The 16,554-nt window shown below is 38.2% G+C and overlaps 1 protein-coding gene across 18 annotated transcripts in view; it reads left to right on the plus strand.

The window, feature by feature from the left end:
* Positions 1-16,554, plus strand: part of MTHFD2L (methylenetetrahydrofolate dehydrogenase (NADP+ dependent) 2 like) — a 142,039-nt gene that overhangs the window by 20,303 nt on the left and 105,182 nt on the right. The gene's annotated exons all lie outside the window — the stretch shown is intronic.

A 16,554-nucleotide genomic window follows, 5' to 3' on the forward strand; every position in this document is an offset into this window, starting at 1 on the left:
GCCAAAATCTTATCAAGAGGAGTTTGAACAGTTACTTGCCTTCTCATGATAAAACTTACATGGAGCAAGCATTTTTTCTCTGCCTTGGTGAATTAAATTGTCAAATTCTTTTTAAGTTTGGATTAACTTCCATTTTGTCCTTTGTCCTTTCAAAGTCATGAAATATCTCCAAGAGTTTCTTTAGTGTGAGGTTTGATTCTGGTGTCACTTCCTCTGGGCGTTGTCATCATTTTTGTTCCTCATTTATTTTGATCCATTTGCGATGACTAAGTTCCTTTGGCTTCATAGCTGCATCACTCCAAAGGACATGGTATCAGCTTCTAGGGTCTTTTCCAACCAACCCATTTACAGTCCATTAGAATCCTATTGAAGCGACTTTTACAGTCATGGCCCTTACCTTCTTGCTAGCCTAGGTCTCTTTTATCTTTGCTTTGCTGTTGCCATCTTCAGATCTTCGGTTCACATCCAATTTTTACTTCCAGCATCATCACATTTATTTCTTTGTTGAACTTTCATCTTTATGGGCTAATTCCCTCTTTTGATTATGTACTTTTTTGAAATGTCAGTGAATTTATCCCTGAAACCCAAGGAGGCAATATGATTTGCTATCTGTGTTTGAATTTAGTAACAGATGTACAGTGACCAAGCATTCACAGACTTCGTCTGTTAAACTTACATAGTGATATTTGGACCAAAGAGTCGGCATGCATGCATGCATGCCAAATTGCTTCAGTCGTGTCTGACTCTTTTCAGTCCTGTGGACTGTAGCCCTCCAGGTTCTTCTGTCCATAGGACCCTCCAGGCAGGAATACTGGAGTGGGTTGCCATTCCCTCCTCCAGAGGATCCTCCTGACCCAGGGATCAAATCTGCATCTCTTAATGTCTCCTACTTTGGCAGACGGGTTCTTTACCACTAGCGCTACCTAGGAAGCCCATCAAACAGAAGTGGGTTGCCATTCCCTTCTCCAGGGGATCTTCCTGATCCAGGGTTTGAACCTGGGTCTCCTGCATTGCAGGCAGTTTCTTTACTGTCTGAGAGTTGATAGCTCTTATATAATTATTGACAGTTAAGACACCGTGATAACTAAAATTTGAACTGTGTTGTTGGAAGACAGGTGTCATTTGACTGAATTATAGCTCTGAAATTCATGCATATTTCAATGAGATAAGCAAGGATTAGCCTGAATATTATAGATTATAGTAGTTTTGTGCAGTTTTGAATTATTTTATAGGTTTTGACTTGCAGAAACTAAAGCCGAATGATGTAATTGTCTGTGTTCTTTGTATGGTGCTAGTATTTTAACTTATCTAATAATATAACTTAATATCCTAGCTATATGTTATAACATTTGTGCTGTTTAAATTACACTCCATATTCCCATTTCTAATTCTTTTCCTCTTATATGGCTGCATTTAAAAGGTCAAAAAGTTGGAACAGATCTTAGAAGTTATTAAGGTTTGCCCTTAAGAAAAATGCTTCTGACAGATAATACTGTAGATTCATCATGTTAAAATTAGCATAGTGATTTATCCCATACTGTTATAACTACAAAAGGAATTCAACACATACAGCACACTCATGTGATATCATAGAAGACTAGGACCTGGAAAATATCAGGGGTATATTAACATCACAAGTCTGTCCAAAAATTTTTTGGCATTGAGTTTAAACCCAATTGTTTGGCTCATGCAAAATAAGAATCTTTATTTTTTTGGTACTGCTGTATTTGCCAAGCAACATTCTTGTGGTTTTCAGTTTTTAAGTTTTCCCCACTTATATTTGTATCCAATTCAAATTGTTATAGAAAATGTATCACAAATTTCCAAATATCTAGTTTGTCTTAAAGAATTAAATTCACATCTGTAGAAAATTTACCCCTTTAAAATCCCATGGACGGAGGAGCCTGGTAGGCTGCAGTCCATGGGGTCGCTGAGGGTCGGACACGACTGAGCGTCTTCACTTTCACTTTTCACTTTCATGCATTGGAGAAGGAAATGGCAACCCACACCAGTGTTCTTGCCTGGAGAATCCCAGGGACGGGGGAGCCTGGTGGGCTGCCGTCTATGGGGTCGCACAGAGTCGGACACGACTGAAGCGACTTAGCAGTAGCAGTAGCAGTATGGGCAATATTCCTCCTTATTGAATTTGCTAGCAGTTTGCCACTAGATGGCAATGGTGACCTGCTTGTACTAAAATAAATTGAGTCCTGTGTTCATTTTAGAAATATACAAGCAGCTCATGCAGCTCAATACCAGAAAAATAAACGACCCAATCAAATCATGGGCCAAAGAACTAAACAGACATTTCTCCAAAGAAGACATACAGATGGCTAACAAACACATGAAAAGATGCTCAACATCACTCATTATCAGAGAAATGCAAATCAAAACCACAATGAGGTACCATTTCACGCTGGTCAGAATGGCTGCTATCAAAAAGTCTACAAGCAATAAATGCTGGAGATGGTGCAGAGAAAAGGGAACCCTCTTACACTGTAGGTGGGAATGCAACCTAGTATAGCTACTATGGAGAACAGTGTGGAGATTCCTTAAAAAACTGGAAATAGAACTGCCATACGACCCAGCAATCCCACTGCTGGACATACCCAATGAGGAAACCAGAATTGAAAGAGACACATGTACCCCAATGTTCATCACAGCACTGTTTACAGTAGCTAGGACATGGAAGCAACCTAGATGTCCATCGGCAGATGAATGGATAAGAAATATACACAGCGGAATATTACTATTAAATATTTAAAAAAACACATTTAAAGCAGTTCTAATGCGGTGGATTAAACTGCAGCCTATTATACAGAGTGAAGTAAGTCAGAAAGAAAAACACCAATACAGTATATTAATGCATATAAGTAGAATTTAGAAAGATGGTAACAATAACCCTATATGCAAGACAACAACAGAGACACAGATATAAAGAACACACTTTTGGACTCTGTGGGAGAAGGCGAGGGTTGGATGATTTGAGAGAATAGCATTGAAAAATGTGTATTTCCATATGTGAAATAGATCACCAGCCCCAAGTTCGATGCGTGAAATGGGGCACTCAAAGCCCATGCACTGGGATGACCCTGAAGAATGGGATGGGGAGAGAGGTTGGAGGGGGGTTCAGGATGCGGGACACATGTATACCCATGGCTGATTCATGTCAATGTATGGCAAAAACCATGACAATATTGGAAAGTAATTAGCCTCCAATTAAAATAAATAAATTAAAAAAAAAAAAGAAACTGAGAAGCAAGAGCCAAAGGGATATGGTGATAACACTTATCTGGATGCTTTGAGAAAGGGCAGTCTTCTACCTAGCTGAGGAGCCAATAACATACAAAATAACACTGATTAAAATTAAGCCTTTATTATAGGCATTATTATTATAAGCATTATTATACTCTTTACTTTTATTGATTCACTGGATCCTCACAATTTCCCAATGCAGATGGGGAGCTATTATTATGTACATTTTACTAATGATGAATTTGAAGTACAGAGAAGTTATGTAACTTCCTCTCAGGTCACAGAGCTGGTAATTGAGCTGGGACATGAACCCAGGTTCATGGGTCCCTCATGCCTTCACCATCATGTTACCGCCCTCACCAACTTGTCAGTGTTAGCTCGTGAGTAATGTGTGCTTGCTATGTGGCAAGTATTCTTTTATAGGGATGATTTTATTTAATCATCAAAATAGCCTTATGGGTAGGCATTATCTTCTTCATATTGCAGGTGAGAAGACTCAACTATATTACTTATTGACTTAATGTACATTATACTGGTACATAAAATTTGTTGTTTAGCAGAATAAGTTGGAATTCTCCAGGCAAGAATATTGGAGTGGGTAGCTGTTCCCTTCTCCAGGGGATCTTCCCAACCCAGAGTTCAAACCCAGGTCTCCCACATTGCAGGCTGATTCTTTACCAGCTGAGCCACAAGGCAAGCCCAGGAAACCATAACACAATGCAATTACCTTAAACAATGTGTTATAACATAAAGTATTTAAATTAACTCATCAATCTTTTGATGTAGGCTTTCAAGGAGGATGACATTTTCCCTTCTTGTTTCTTCTGTCTGGTCTAGGAATTAAGTTGACCTGAGACAGATTAACAAGAGAAAAACAAACAAAATTTTAGTAACTTGTGTACTTGGGAGAGACTCAGGAAAACTGAGTGACTCTCCAAAATGGTTTTAGCTGTCACCTTAAATACTGCTGGACATGGAGAAAGGAAGGGAGTTCCAGACAAACATCTGCTTCTACTTCATTGACTATGCTAAAGCCCTTGATTATGTGGATCACAAAAAACTGGAAAATTCTTAGAGATGGGAATACCAGACCAACTTGTCTCCTGAGAAACCTGTGTGTGGGTCAAGAAGCAGCCATCAGAACCAGACATGGAACAACTGATTGGTTCAAAATTAGGAAAGGTGTATGACAATATTTTCACTCTAGTTATTTAATTTATATGCAGAGTACCTCATGCAAACTGCTTGGCTGAATGAATCACAAGCTGGAATCAAGATTTCCAGGAGACATATCAACAGCCTCAGATAAGCAAATAATACCACACTAATGGCAGAAAGTGAAGAGAAACTAAAGAACCTCTTGATTAGGGTGGAAAAGGAGAGTGAAAAAGCTGGCTTAAAATTCAACATTCAAAAAACTAAGATCGTGGCATCCAGTCCAATCACTTTATGGCAAACAGAAGGGGAAAAGGTGAGAACAGTGACAGACTTTATTTTCTTGTGCTCCAAAATCACTGCGGACGGTGACTGCAGTCAGGACATTAAAGATGCTTGCTCCTGGGAAGAAAAGCTGTGACAAACCTGGACAATGTTAAAAAGCAGGGATATCACTTTGCCGACAAAGGTCTGTATAGTCAAAGCTTTTTCCAGTGCTCATGTAGGGATGTGAGAGTTGGCCATAAAGAAGGCTGAGTGCCGAAGAATTGATGCTTTCGAACTGTGGTGATGGAGAAGACTCTTGAGTGTCTCTTGGACAGCAAGGAGATAAAACCGGTCAATCCTCAAGGAAATCAACCCTAAATATTCATTGGAAGGACTGAAGCTCCAATACTTTGGCCGGCTGATGTGAAGAGCTGACTCATTGGAAAAGACCCTGATGCTGGGAAAGATTGAAGGCATAAGAAGGAGGCGAGAGGATGAGACAGTTGAATGGCACCACTGACTCAATGTACATGAATTTGAGCAAACTTCGAGAGATAGTAAAGGACAAGAGAGACTGGCATGCTGCAGTCTGTGGGGTCGCAAAGAGTCAAACCCAACTGAGTAACTGAACAACAACAGCAATTCAGATATAAGTCTAGAAAACTGTGAGTGTATGTCCTGAGTCAGTTGTGTCTGACTCTTTGTGGCCCAATGGACTATAGCCTGCCAGGCTCCTCTGCCCATGGAATTTTCCAGGTGAGCATACTGGAGTTGGTTGCCATTTCCTACTCCAGGAGATCTTCCCGACCCAGGGATCAAACCTGCATCTTTTGCATATCCTGCATTGGCAGGCAGATTCTTTACCACTGAGCCACCTGGGAAGCCCAGGAAACAGCAATCACTCAATTAAATTTTAATGTGTTATTTTACTATTGTTCCATGACAACAACTATTACTAGTATTAGTAATGGCAAATTTTTGCCATTTATTATTGCCAGGCATTGTTAAGTGCTTTATATACGTAAATCATTTAACGCTCACAAGAACCTTTACCGGTAAGTACATTTTTTTGATCCATGGTTTATAGTTAAGGAAACGAAACTTGTTAAGGTTTCATATGCTACATAGGTTTCACTCATATGCTACAGCATATGAGTAGCAGAGAAGTACTAGATATCCAGTTATAGCATTCTTTCAGTCATAATCACAGTCTTAAAACTGAGTTAAGTCAAGCACCAAGGGAGATGCTTACTCACTTTTTGTATTTTCTTGCTTTCTAGGAAATCTACTTCTCATCTATTTCTGGTTAGAAAATTATAAGTAGAGTGGGGAAATTTTTTGATCTTATCTTTTTCTAAAGTAGTTTTTCAGATATTTCCCTTCAGTTATCTAGTTTGATGCCTTTACAGATCAACATCTTCCAATTTATGTGAAAGGACTGAATAGAGAAATTAGAATGAAATACAGGATTAAAGGATTGAAAATAGAGAGGGTGAGTAAGAAGAGTTAGAATTCACAGTGTAGATTTAACAAAGATAAATTTTTCTAGTTATTAGTAGGCATATAAATGTTGATGTTGACCTAATTAGTGAACATAGATATGTGTATTTGTCTAAACCTTGATTCTTCATTTGGAGGGGGAAAAAAAGAAAGAAATGATCTTACTATAGTTGTTTTTCTTGAGAGATTATGGAATTTATGTATGCAGAATACTTATTGCTCAATTTTTAATGTTCTTGACCAGAGTGAGAAATTTTTATCACTCTGGACTTCTCCAGTTTTGTGGAACTTTTTCTTGCTTATTTCTAAATAGTTTCTAAATTAGAAATCACCTTTGTTGTAGCTTTCTCTCCTTTTCTTTATGGGGAAAACCAATTCCACATAGAATATTTCATTGCTTTTTAGTACTATGTTTCTTCTACTAGATTATTAGTTATCAGTTCCACCAAAGTAGGGGAAATTGCAGTCAACAATATTATTCTACCTTGCCTCATGGTAGACTCTTAGTGACTGTTATTGCTGAAATAAATGAACCCTGTAGCTTCACAGCTACTGTTTTTAGTGTATGTGTGTCATTGAAGTTTCATCCTCCTGCATATTCTTCTACATCTGAGTAGTGTATTTATTAATTTCTGTCACCGATCAGTATTTGGTGAGGCTCTTATACTCCATATCCTTGAAAGCTTCCTGTAGTGATAGTATTTCTTATACAAAGGACAGGCTAGGATAAGATACATTTTATTTCTTGAATAGGGCTTTAGCCTCTGACTTCTTAACTACATTGGTTATCTTTCAAAGATACCAGGGCTGACTTCTTTCTGACTTTCAAGTCTTAGCTTAAATTCCACTGGTTCAGAGAGCCTTTCTCAGCCTACACCTTCTGAAATTACTTTAGTTCTATCAATTCTTGTATTAGATCTGCTTTTCAAGTGTGCCAAACAGCCACACATTTCCTTACATTTCCCAGCTTCTCCTGGCAATTAGATTGGGGCCATGTGAGTTTTGGTTACTGGGCTGTGAGGATAAGTGACTTTTTTGAGTCACTTCTGGACTGAGATAATTAAAAGCTATGTGGCCTCCCAGAGCCACAGCCATTTTTGTTGCAGTTATCATGAAATCTAGGTGTTATAGATGATTGCCAATTATGAGATGAAAAGAAGTGGAATTCTTTTTTTTTTTAAGTTTTTTTTTTTTATGTGGGCCATTTTTTAAAAGTCTTTATTGAATTTGTTACAATGTTGCTTCTGTTTTATGCTTTGGTTTTTTGGTCACAATACATGTGGGATCTTAGCTCCCCAAACAGGGATTGAACTTGCACCCCCTGCATTGGAAGTCTTAACCACTGAACCACCAGGGAAGTCTCAGAAGGTGGGACTCTTGGCAGAGGCTTACATGAATAAGAAATAAGTATTCTTTCATAATGGATTGGAGTTTCAGAGTAAAGCACACACACACACACAAACACAAATATGATAAAAACTATATATACACAGATCTAAGAAGCTCAACAAACTCTCAGCCCATGAAATAGGAAGACAACTATACCAAAACCCCAAAATGAAATTCTTCAAATCCAGTGTGATTAAAAATAATGTTGAAAGTGGCAAGGGGATGGGGAGTCTCATTACATACAGAGGAACAAAAAGAGGGAAATAGCAGACTTCTCAGAAATGTAAGCAAGAAGACAATGGAACATCTTAATCTTTAAAGTACTGAAAGAACGAAATAACTGTCAATCATGAGGTCTATAGTGAAAACATCTTTAAAGGCAAAAAAAGCATTTTTATTAATGTAGAGAGAGTAGAGTCCAGATAGAGGTGAAAACAATCATGTGCATACCCACACTGTAAAACTTGTTAAAGGAAGTCCTTCAGGCAGAAAGAAATGATACAATATGTATATTATCAAAGGAATGAAGAACACTGAAATTGGTAGCCACATGACTAAGTATTTATGGTATTTTTCTTAAATTATTTTTCAAATCATTTTAGAATATAATTGGCATTTATCCCAAAATAAAAACAATGTAATGTGTGGTTTGTAACATGCATAACAGCAATAGTACAAAAGTCAGAAAGGAAGAAATGATAAAACATTATTGTTAGATTCTTATGCTATATGTAAAGTGATAAAATGTCACTTGAGAGTGACTGAAATAAGTTATGGTTATATACTATAAAGCCATAAGCAACTGCTGAAACAAAACAAAGAGTTAGAGCTAATAAAGCTAGTAAAAGAGATACTATCCAATCATTAAAATGTTCAAGTTATTCTAAAGGAAGAAAGGAAATGGGGGAACATTGAAAACACATAGCTAGATGATAGATTTAATCACATAAATGTAATGTTGTAAATAATCCAATTAGATGTCAGAGGTTGTCAAATTGAATAAAAAACAAGATCCAACTATATGGTACCTACGAGGAATATAGTTTACATATAAAAGCCTACTGCTGCTGCTGCTAAGTCGCTTCAGTCGTGTTCAACTCTGTGCGACCCCATAGACGGCAACTCACAAGGCTTCCCCCTTCCCTGGGATTCTCCAGGCAAGAACAATGGAGTGGGTTGCCATTTCCTTCTCCAATGCCTGAAGGTGAAAAGTGAAAGTGAAGTCGCCTAGAGAGGTTAAAAGAAAAAAGATGGAAAAGATACGCTATACTAAGGTAGATCAAAAGAAAGCTGGAGTGGTTATGTTAATATCTGCCTGCCAATGCAGAAACCACAAGAGACACAGATTTGATCCCTACATCAAGAAGATCAGATTCAGATCCCTGGGGATTCCCAGTCCCTTTGTTGGATCCCCAGGCTGGGAAGCCTGATGTGGGATTCATAACCATCACAACTGTGGGAGAACTTCTTTGGTATTATTGTTCTTCAGTTTGTGGGTCATCCCCCCGCCAGCGGATGTGGGAATATTTTTTCTCACGATTGTGCCCCTCCTACCGTCTTACTGTGGCTTCTTTGTCATTGGATGTGGGACATCCTTTTTTGGTGGGTTCCAGCATCCTCCTGTTGATGGTTGTTTAACAGCTAGTTAGGATTTTGGTGCTCTTGCAGGAGGAGATGAGCACACGTCCTACTCTACCATCTTGAACCAGAAACTGACGTCTCTTCTTGTAAGGGTATTAATCCCATCATGAGGGCCCCACTCTGATGACTTCATATAAACCTAATTATATATCATTTACATTAGGGGTCAGGGATTCAACACATGAATTTTGAGGGGACACAGTTCAGCCCCATAGCAAGTGTTTACAAAGTAGTTGGAGGTTAAGGGGCAGGAAGGGGAGAGAGAACGAGATGAGGAAAAGGGGCCTGTAGAAACTTTCCAGAGTGGTATATATATGTTCATCATCTTGATTGTGATAATGGTTTTACAAGTATATACATATGTGAAAGCCTATCAAATTGTGTACTTTAAATATATGCAGTCTACTATATTCAAATATTCTTAAATAAAATTATTTAAAAAACAAATCTATTAGGAATACAAATGGATACTATAGAACTCTTATGGAAAGGAAGTCAAGGGAATGATAAGATCAGGATGTGGGATGAAGTTTACCTAAGGTTGGAGCAGGAAATGGGGTGGGTTAATGGATGAAATATATGATTAAATATAGATTTTTTATAGTCAAGTCCATAACTTTTGTTTGGGGTGGCAAATTTGCATATGCCTAGCTTACTATGAAAATAACTAGTTAATTATTTAAAACTGGATTATGCTTGGACCAAATATCATGTGTCACAAGTCATTCAAAAATTTATGCATTTAAAGTTTATGCAAAGAAAAAGGGCCAGATTTTAAACAATAGTTTGTTCAAATCCTTTCTGACATGATTTAGTGTGAACATAGAAACAAGTGAAAGTCACTCATTCATGTCCGACTCTGCGACCCCATGGACTCTGCAGTCTATGGAATTCTCTAGGCCAGAGTGGGTAAACTTTCCCTTCTCCAAGGGATCTTGCCAACCCAAGAATCAAACCCAGGTCTCCTGAATTGCAGATGGATTCTTTACCAGCTGAGTCACAAGGGAAGCCCAAGAAACAAAGTCATCGCTGCAAATCACTCATCTACTTAAAAATTTTTTCTTATAGGTAAGACTTTTTTCAGAGAATTTGTATGAGGGGCAGGTAGGGGAAGAAAGGGCTTCCCTGGTAGGTCAGCTGGTAAAGAATCTGCCTGCAATGAGGGAGACCTGGGTTTGATTCCTGGGTTGGAAAGATTCCCTGGAGGAAGGCAGGGCAACCCACTTCAGTATTCTTGCCTGGAGAATCCCCATGGACAGAGGAGCCTAATGGACTGTTGTCCATGGGGTTGCAGAATCAAATACAACCAACTAAGCACAGCACAGCACAGCACAGGGGAACAAAATGGAAAATTCTGCGCTGGCTTATGATAACCACATGATGGCAGCGTTAAGCAAACTGTTTTTTTATGTGTGTGTGTTTTGTTTAATGGTTTATAGAGAAAGCTGAGTAAATCACTTAGATGTGCTTTATATATCAGTAGGATTGGTTAGTCCCTGTAGCCATATGTGTTTCTTCCTATTTATTTCCAAAGGGAAATCATCCCAAGAGTTATTTTAGTCCCTCAGATCTATATAATTATGTCTTTTTGAGCAGTTGCTATCCTAAACAGACTATATCATGTAACTTGAGATTATTTACTTCTCAAAATATCTTCACAGTCTGGAATTTCTTAGAACAACAATCGTTGCTTCTTTTTTTTCCTATTGTTCTCTTTCCTCTGTCATAATGTCCTTAACTATTTTTGAGTGCTTTCGGCTTTGATAAGGAATTCACCAAAATCAAAAGACCCTTTGAAATGTCTGGATGTTTCTTTGTAGAATTCTTTAAAGAGAAGTGTTTAAATGATTTCTCTCAGACCCTCTTTGTTCTTTTTCCAGTTCAAAAAAATATTTACCTAGAATACAATCTATATATGATTCTGTGATAGTCACTAGGGTAAAGGGGTGGTTAGAAAACAATTTGAGACGCACTATCCTTAAAAACTTTGCCAGGAAATCCCTGAAACACAGTATCTCTTCTTTTCCCTTTTGTGTTAAAGGAATTCATTAGAATAGATATGCTCGGTTATCAGACTGTTTCCTCTGTGGAAAAGACATAGCTTCCAGTTCAGTACAATGTATTTGACAGAAGTGTATAGTGTCTAGAAATCCAAGGGTTTAGAAAACCAGGGTGTCTTCAACACCACTTCTGAAGAATAATGCAATCTTTGGATCTCCGTCTACTCTTCACGTCACTCAAGAAACTTATAAAGGTCAAACCTTTGCGTGATGTGTAGGTTCCCACTTCATTAACTTTTTAAAGAGCCTGTGAAGTCAGCCTGCCTAGGAATGTCTGCCTAGTTTCTGTGGCTATAGGAGAAAGAGGCTAAGAAAGGGTGGAGAGCCAGATCCACCCCTTTCTGGGCATCCACTCCGCCTCTGAGTTCTACTGTCTTCTCAGATTTAGGGGTGGAGTAATACAGTGAGACTCGAGTCACTTCCCATTGCCTTTTTGTCTTGTCACTGCTTGATGCTGTAACAATTCTTAAATGATATTGGGCAAGAGGTAAGCATCTGATACGTATTTTGTGTCTTGAAACATTGACGTAGAACCCAGAGGGTGTAACTTAAATAATATTATGTACTGGTTTGAGAACCGTGAACACAGCTTCCAAAACTGTATTTACTCTGGGAAAATAATTAACTCATCAAGAGTGTGAAAGTGTGTTAGTCACTCTGCCATGTCAGACCCTTTGTGATCCCATGGACTGTTACCCCACCCGGCTTCTCTGTCTATGGAATCTCCAGGCCAGAATACTGGAGTGGGTTGCCATTTCCTTCTCCAGGGGATCTTCCTGACCCAGGGATCAAATCCAGATCTCCCACATTGCAGGCAGATTCTTCACCATCTGAGCCACAACTAGGGAAGCCCAGCTCATCAAGAGGCTACAGCTAAATGATTGACTAAAATGTGAGCTCCAGAGGATAAGAGTTTTGTTTGTTTGATTCACTTATATATTCTAAACCCTTAGAACAGTGCTGAGCTTCCCTGGTGGCTCAGTTGGTAAGGAATCTGCCCACAGTGCAGGAGACCCAGTTTGATCCCTGGGCTGGGAAGATCCCCTTGAGAAGGACATGGCAACCCACTCCAGTATTCTTGCCTGGAGAATTCAATGGACAGAGGAGTCTGCCAGGCTACAGTCCATGGGGTTGCAAAGAGTCGGACATGACTGAAAGACTAACACTTTCACTTTTCACTTTAGAACAATGGTAGACACTCAGTAATCATTTAAATATTGTAAATCTACAAATATTTGTTGAGTGAGTAAATGAGTGAATTTCCAGGGGTCTTGTCCACACTTGGACTTTAACATACCTGCATAAAACTTTACCTGAGATTTCTTATTTTTCAAGTCCTGAAAGGAAGAAATAAATGAAAAACAAAGAAACATGAATCTTTTACACATTAAATTTATATTGGAGAGTGTAAAAATGCCAAATATCTAATAATGTAGATGCAGCTATTGACAAATCAAGATTTTAGTGAAAGCTACTTTTGATTTTTTTTGCATTGTATTTGTAAAAGAGGGATATCAGAGATTGCAGGAGAATCAGGCACCTTTTCCTTGCAGTAGTCTACTCTAATTGTTTCCAGTTTACCACTCATTTGCCTCAGTATCTTCATTTATAAATCAAAGGTAGTTATTTAAACAAATTTTCAGGCACTGTTATTTGTGCTAGGAATACATTAGTGAAAAAAAAGGACAGAAATTTCTACCTTTGTGGAGTAGTAGGGGAGATAGACAATAAAAAATAAACATAATAAGTAATTACTGTATTTTTTTAGAAGTTGATATGCTATGGGAAAAGAGAAAACATAGAGCATGGTAAAGAGAATCAGGATGTTTGAGGGGTACTTGGGATGTTATATTTTTATTTTGGAGTATTTATTATACAGAGGACATGTTAGGATAATGCACATTTTATTATTTGAATTGGACTTTATTGAGCCTCTGATCTCTTAACTACATTGGTTATCAGATGTACCAGAGCTGAATTCTTTTCCAGCTTTCAGGTCTTAGCTTAAATGCCACTGGTTCAGAGAGCCTTTCCCAGCCCATGTCTTCTGATATTATTATAATTTTGTCAACCCCTAGTTTAGATCTGTTTTTTTTTGTGTGTGTGTGGCAGACAAATAAAATACTCCAAGCATGCATGTTTCCTTACATTCCCCAGTTTCTCTTGGCAGTTAGGTTTGGGACTTCAAAGGAGAGGCAGGCAATTCACCTGAAGACAGAAAAGCAAATGTTTAGGAAGCAAATGTTTGCTGGGCTACGCAGAGGCAATGGGATACAGGGTGGACTCTGATTTCTAGGCCCTGCCTAGAGTTCCCCCAGCACTCCTAGCCCATATTCTTTGCAGATATTTCGGGTGATACCTCTGTACCTCTGTTCTGGGAACAACTCTATCTAAATTCTTTAGGCAGCTGAAGAATTTAAAGAGGGAGATAAAATGTAATCCTCATGTCAAAGAGACACATATGACAAATTTTCTCCTTCACAGAATGAAGTAAGGATTGTGTCTCTTTGTTGCTGTTGTTGTTGGTTTTTTCCCTATATGACTGTCAAATTATTCAAGTGTTATTTGTTGAAAATGCTTTCCTTCTCTCATTACATTGCTTTTGGCAACTTTGTAAATAGTCAAATGACTGTGTAAGTGTCCATTTAAAGTTGGGCTCTCTATTCTGTTCCATTGATCTATTTGTCTATCCCTACACAGCTACCTAGTCCTGTATTCTTGCCTGGAAAATCCCATGGACAGAGGAGCCTGGTGGGCTACAGTTCATGGGGTTGAAGAGAGTTGGACACGACTGAGCGACTAACACTTTCACTTTCATACCAGCCCCACTCTGTGCTGATTATTGTAGCTTTGTAGCAAGTCTTAAAGTCAGGTATCCTAAGTCCTTTTTGTTCATTTTTAAGATTTCTTTGGATGTCCTAAGTCCTTTGCATAGCCATATACATTTTAGAATCAGGTTGTCAACTTCTACAAAAAAACCTCACCGGGTTGTCTTTGCAATTATGTTGAATCAACAGATCAAATAGAAAGAACTGACATCTTAATATTATTGAATCTTCCAGCCTATAAATGGGTAGCCATTCCCTTCCCCAGGGGATCTTCCCAACCCAGGAATGGAACCTGAGCCTCCTGCATTGCAGGCAGATTCTTTACCATCTGAGCCACCAGGACTCCTGAATACTGTACACCTTCCATTTATTTAGGTCATCCATCAGCAACATTATGTAGTTTTCATTATAAAAATCATGCCCTAAATTTTAAAATTTATTCCTAAGTATTTTCTGATCTGAGTTATTATAAATAGAATTTTTAAAATTTCATATTTTAGTTGTTTCTTGTATACAGAAATGCAATTTATTTTTCTGGATATTGACTTTATATTCTGTGATCTTGCTAAATTCACTTTATTTGTTCTTTTGTTGTCATGCATATTCTTTACAAGGTTTTGCATAAACAACCATCTGTGGTGAGAGAGTTTAACATCATCCTTTCTGATCTTTAGACTTCTTTTTTTAATTTTCCTTCTCTTATTACACCAGCTAGGATCTCCAATAAAATACTGAATTAGAGATGGTGGGTGTGGACACTTCTGCCACCTTCTGATCTTGGGAAAAGAGTCTGTATTTCATTATTAAGTATAATGTTTGCTGTAAAAGTTTTTTTGTGTGTGAATGCCTATCACATTGAAGACTTCAGGCTTTTCTTTGCCCTTGTTGAGCCACAGATGCATTCTGTTTAGTTCTCTTAGCATTAGATGGGCTTCTTGGGGTTTGCCTCTTATGTGTATTGTCCAGGGGTCAGTCAGAGTTTTGGGAAGAAATTATAGGCACAATTTGACTCTCCCCTTTGTGGTTTTCTCTTTTCCTGGATAGATATACCCCTTCAATTTCCAACTTCTGTAGTAGCCCCAAACTTTGTCCTTTGATTCCTTAAGCAAGGAAGACCACAGATTTTTATCTAAATTCTGCCTAGAAAAACCTCTCAGATGGGAAACTCTTCCAGTGACATTTCTTTCAGATGTCCATTCTCTTACAAATCTATTTCAAGTAACTCTCCAGTGCTTTCAGAGAGTTGTGTTTTTTGAAAATGTTTAAAAATTTTATGTTTCACTTACAGTTATTACAAAATATAGGCTTTATTTTCTGTACTGTACAATACATCTTTGATAGTTCTTTTTTAATATATTTTTCCAATGTTTATAGTTGTTTTCCTTGAGAAATTTGGTCCAATATAAACAACTTCAACATTATTAGACATGGAACCTACTGTTGAAATAACATGGTCAGAATACTATTACAAAGAATGTGGAATTTAAACAAAGATTTGAAAAAAAAGAAGGATTTAGCTAAATTGACAGGTTTTTTTGGTAAAGCCTCCAGGCAGATAGAGGAGCAATAACCAAGCTAGGAGATGCCTGATATGTTAGAAGAATAGCAAGAAGAGCAGGGTTTTGAGGAGAAGAGTGGTGTGATCAAACATGCATTTCAAAAATAAAACCTCTGCTATTTTGAGAACAGATTATATAGATGCAAATATAGAAACAATTAGCTAGAGAATTAGCTGTTACAAGAATTCACAGGAAAAATAATGGCTTCTTGAACCAGAGCGGAAACAGTGTCAGACTTTATTTTTGGTGGCTCTAAAATCACTGCAGATGGTAATTGCAGCCATGAAATTAAAAGACGCTTACTCCTTGGAAGGAAAGTTATGACCAACCTAGATAGCATATTCAAAAGCAGAGATATTACTTTGCCAACAAAGGTCCGTCTAGTCAAGTCTATGGTTTTTCCTGTGGTCATGTACGGATGTGAGAGTTGGACTGTGAAGAAAGCTGAGCGCCAAAGAATTGATAGTTTTGAACTGTGGTGTTGGAGAAGACTCTTGCAGTTGGACTGTAAGGAGATCCAACCAGTCCATCCTAAAGGAGATCAGTCCTGGGTGTTCATTGGAAGGACTGATGCTGAAGCTGAAACTCCAATACTTTGGCCACCTCATGCAAAGAATTGACTCATTGGAAAAGACTGATGCTGGGAGGGATTAGGGGCAGGAGGAGAAGGGGATGACAGAGGATGAGATGGCTAGATGGCATCACCAACTCAATGGACGTGAGTTTGAGTGAACTCCGGGAGTTGGTGATAGACAGGGAGGCCTGGCGTGCTGTGATTCATGGGGTCACAAAGAGTCGGACACGACTGAGCGACTGAACTGAACTGAACTAGAGTAGACATGGTGAGACCAGTGAAGTGCTATATGTGATGTGAAGGAAGAACGAATAAATTTTTGTTGATTA

This window comes from Ovis aries, chromosome 6 (genome assembly GCF_016772045.2).
Source record: "Ovis aries strain OAR_USU_Benz2616 breed Rambouillet chromosome 6, ARS-UI_Ramb_v3.0, whole genome shotgun sequence".
Classification (NCBI taxonomy): domain Eukaryota; kingdom Metazoa; phylum Chordata; class Mammalia; order Artiodactyla; family Bovidae; genus Ovis; species Ovis aries.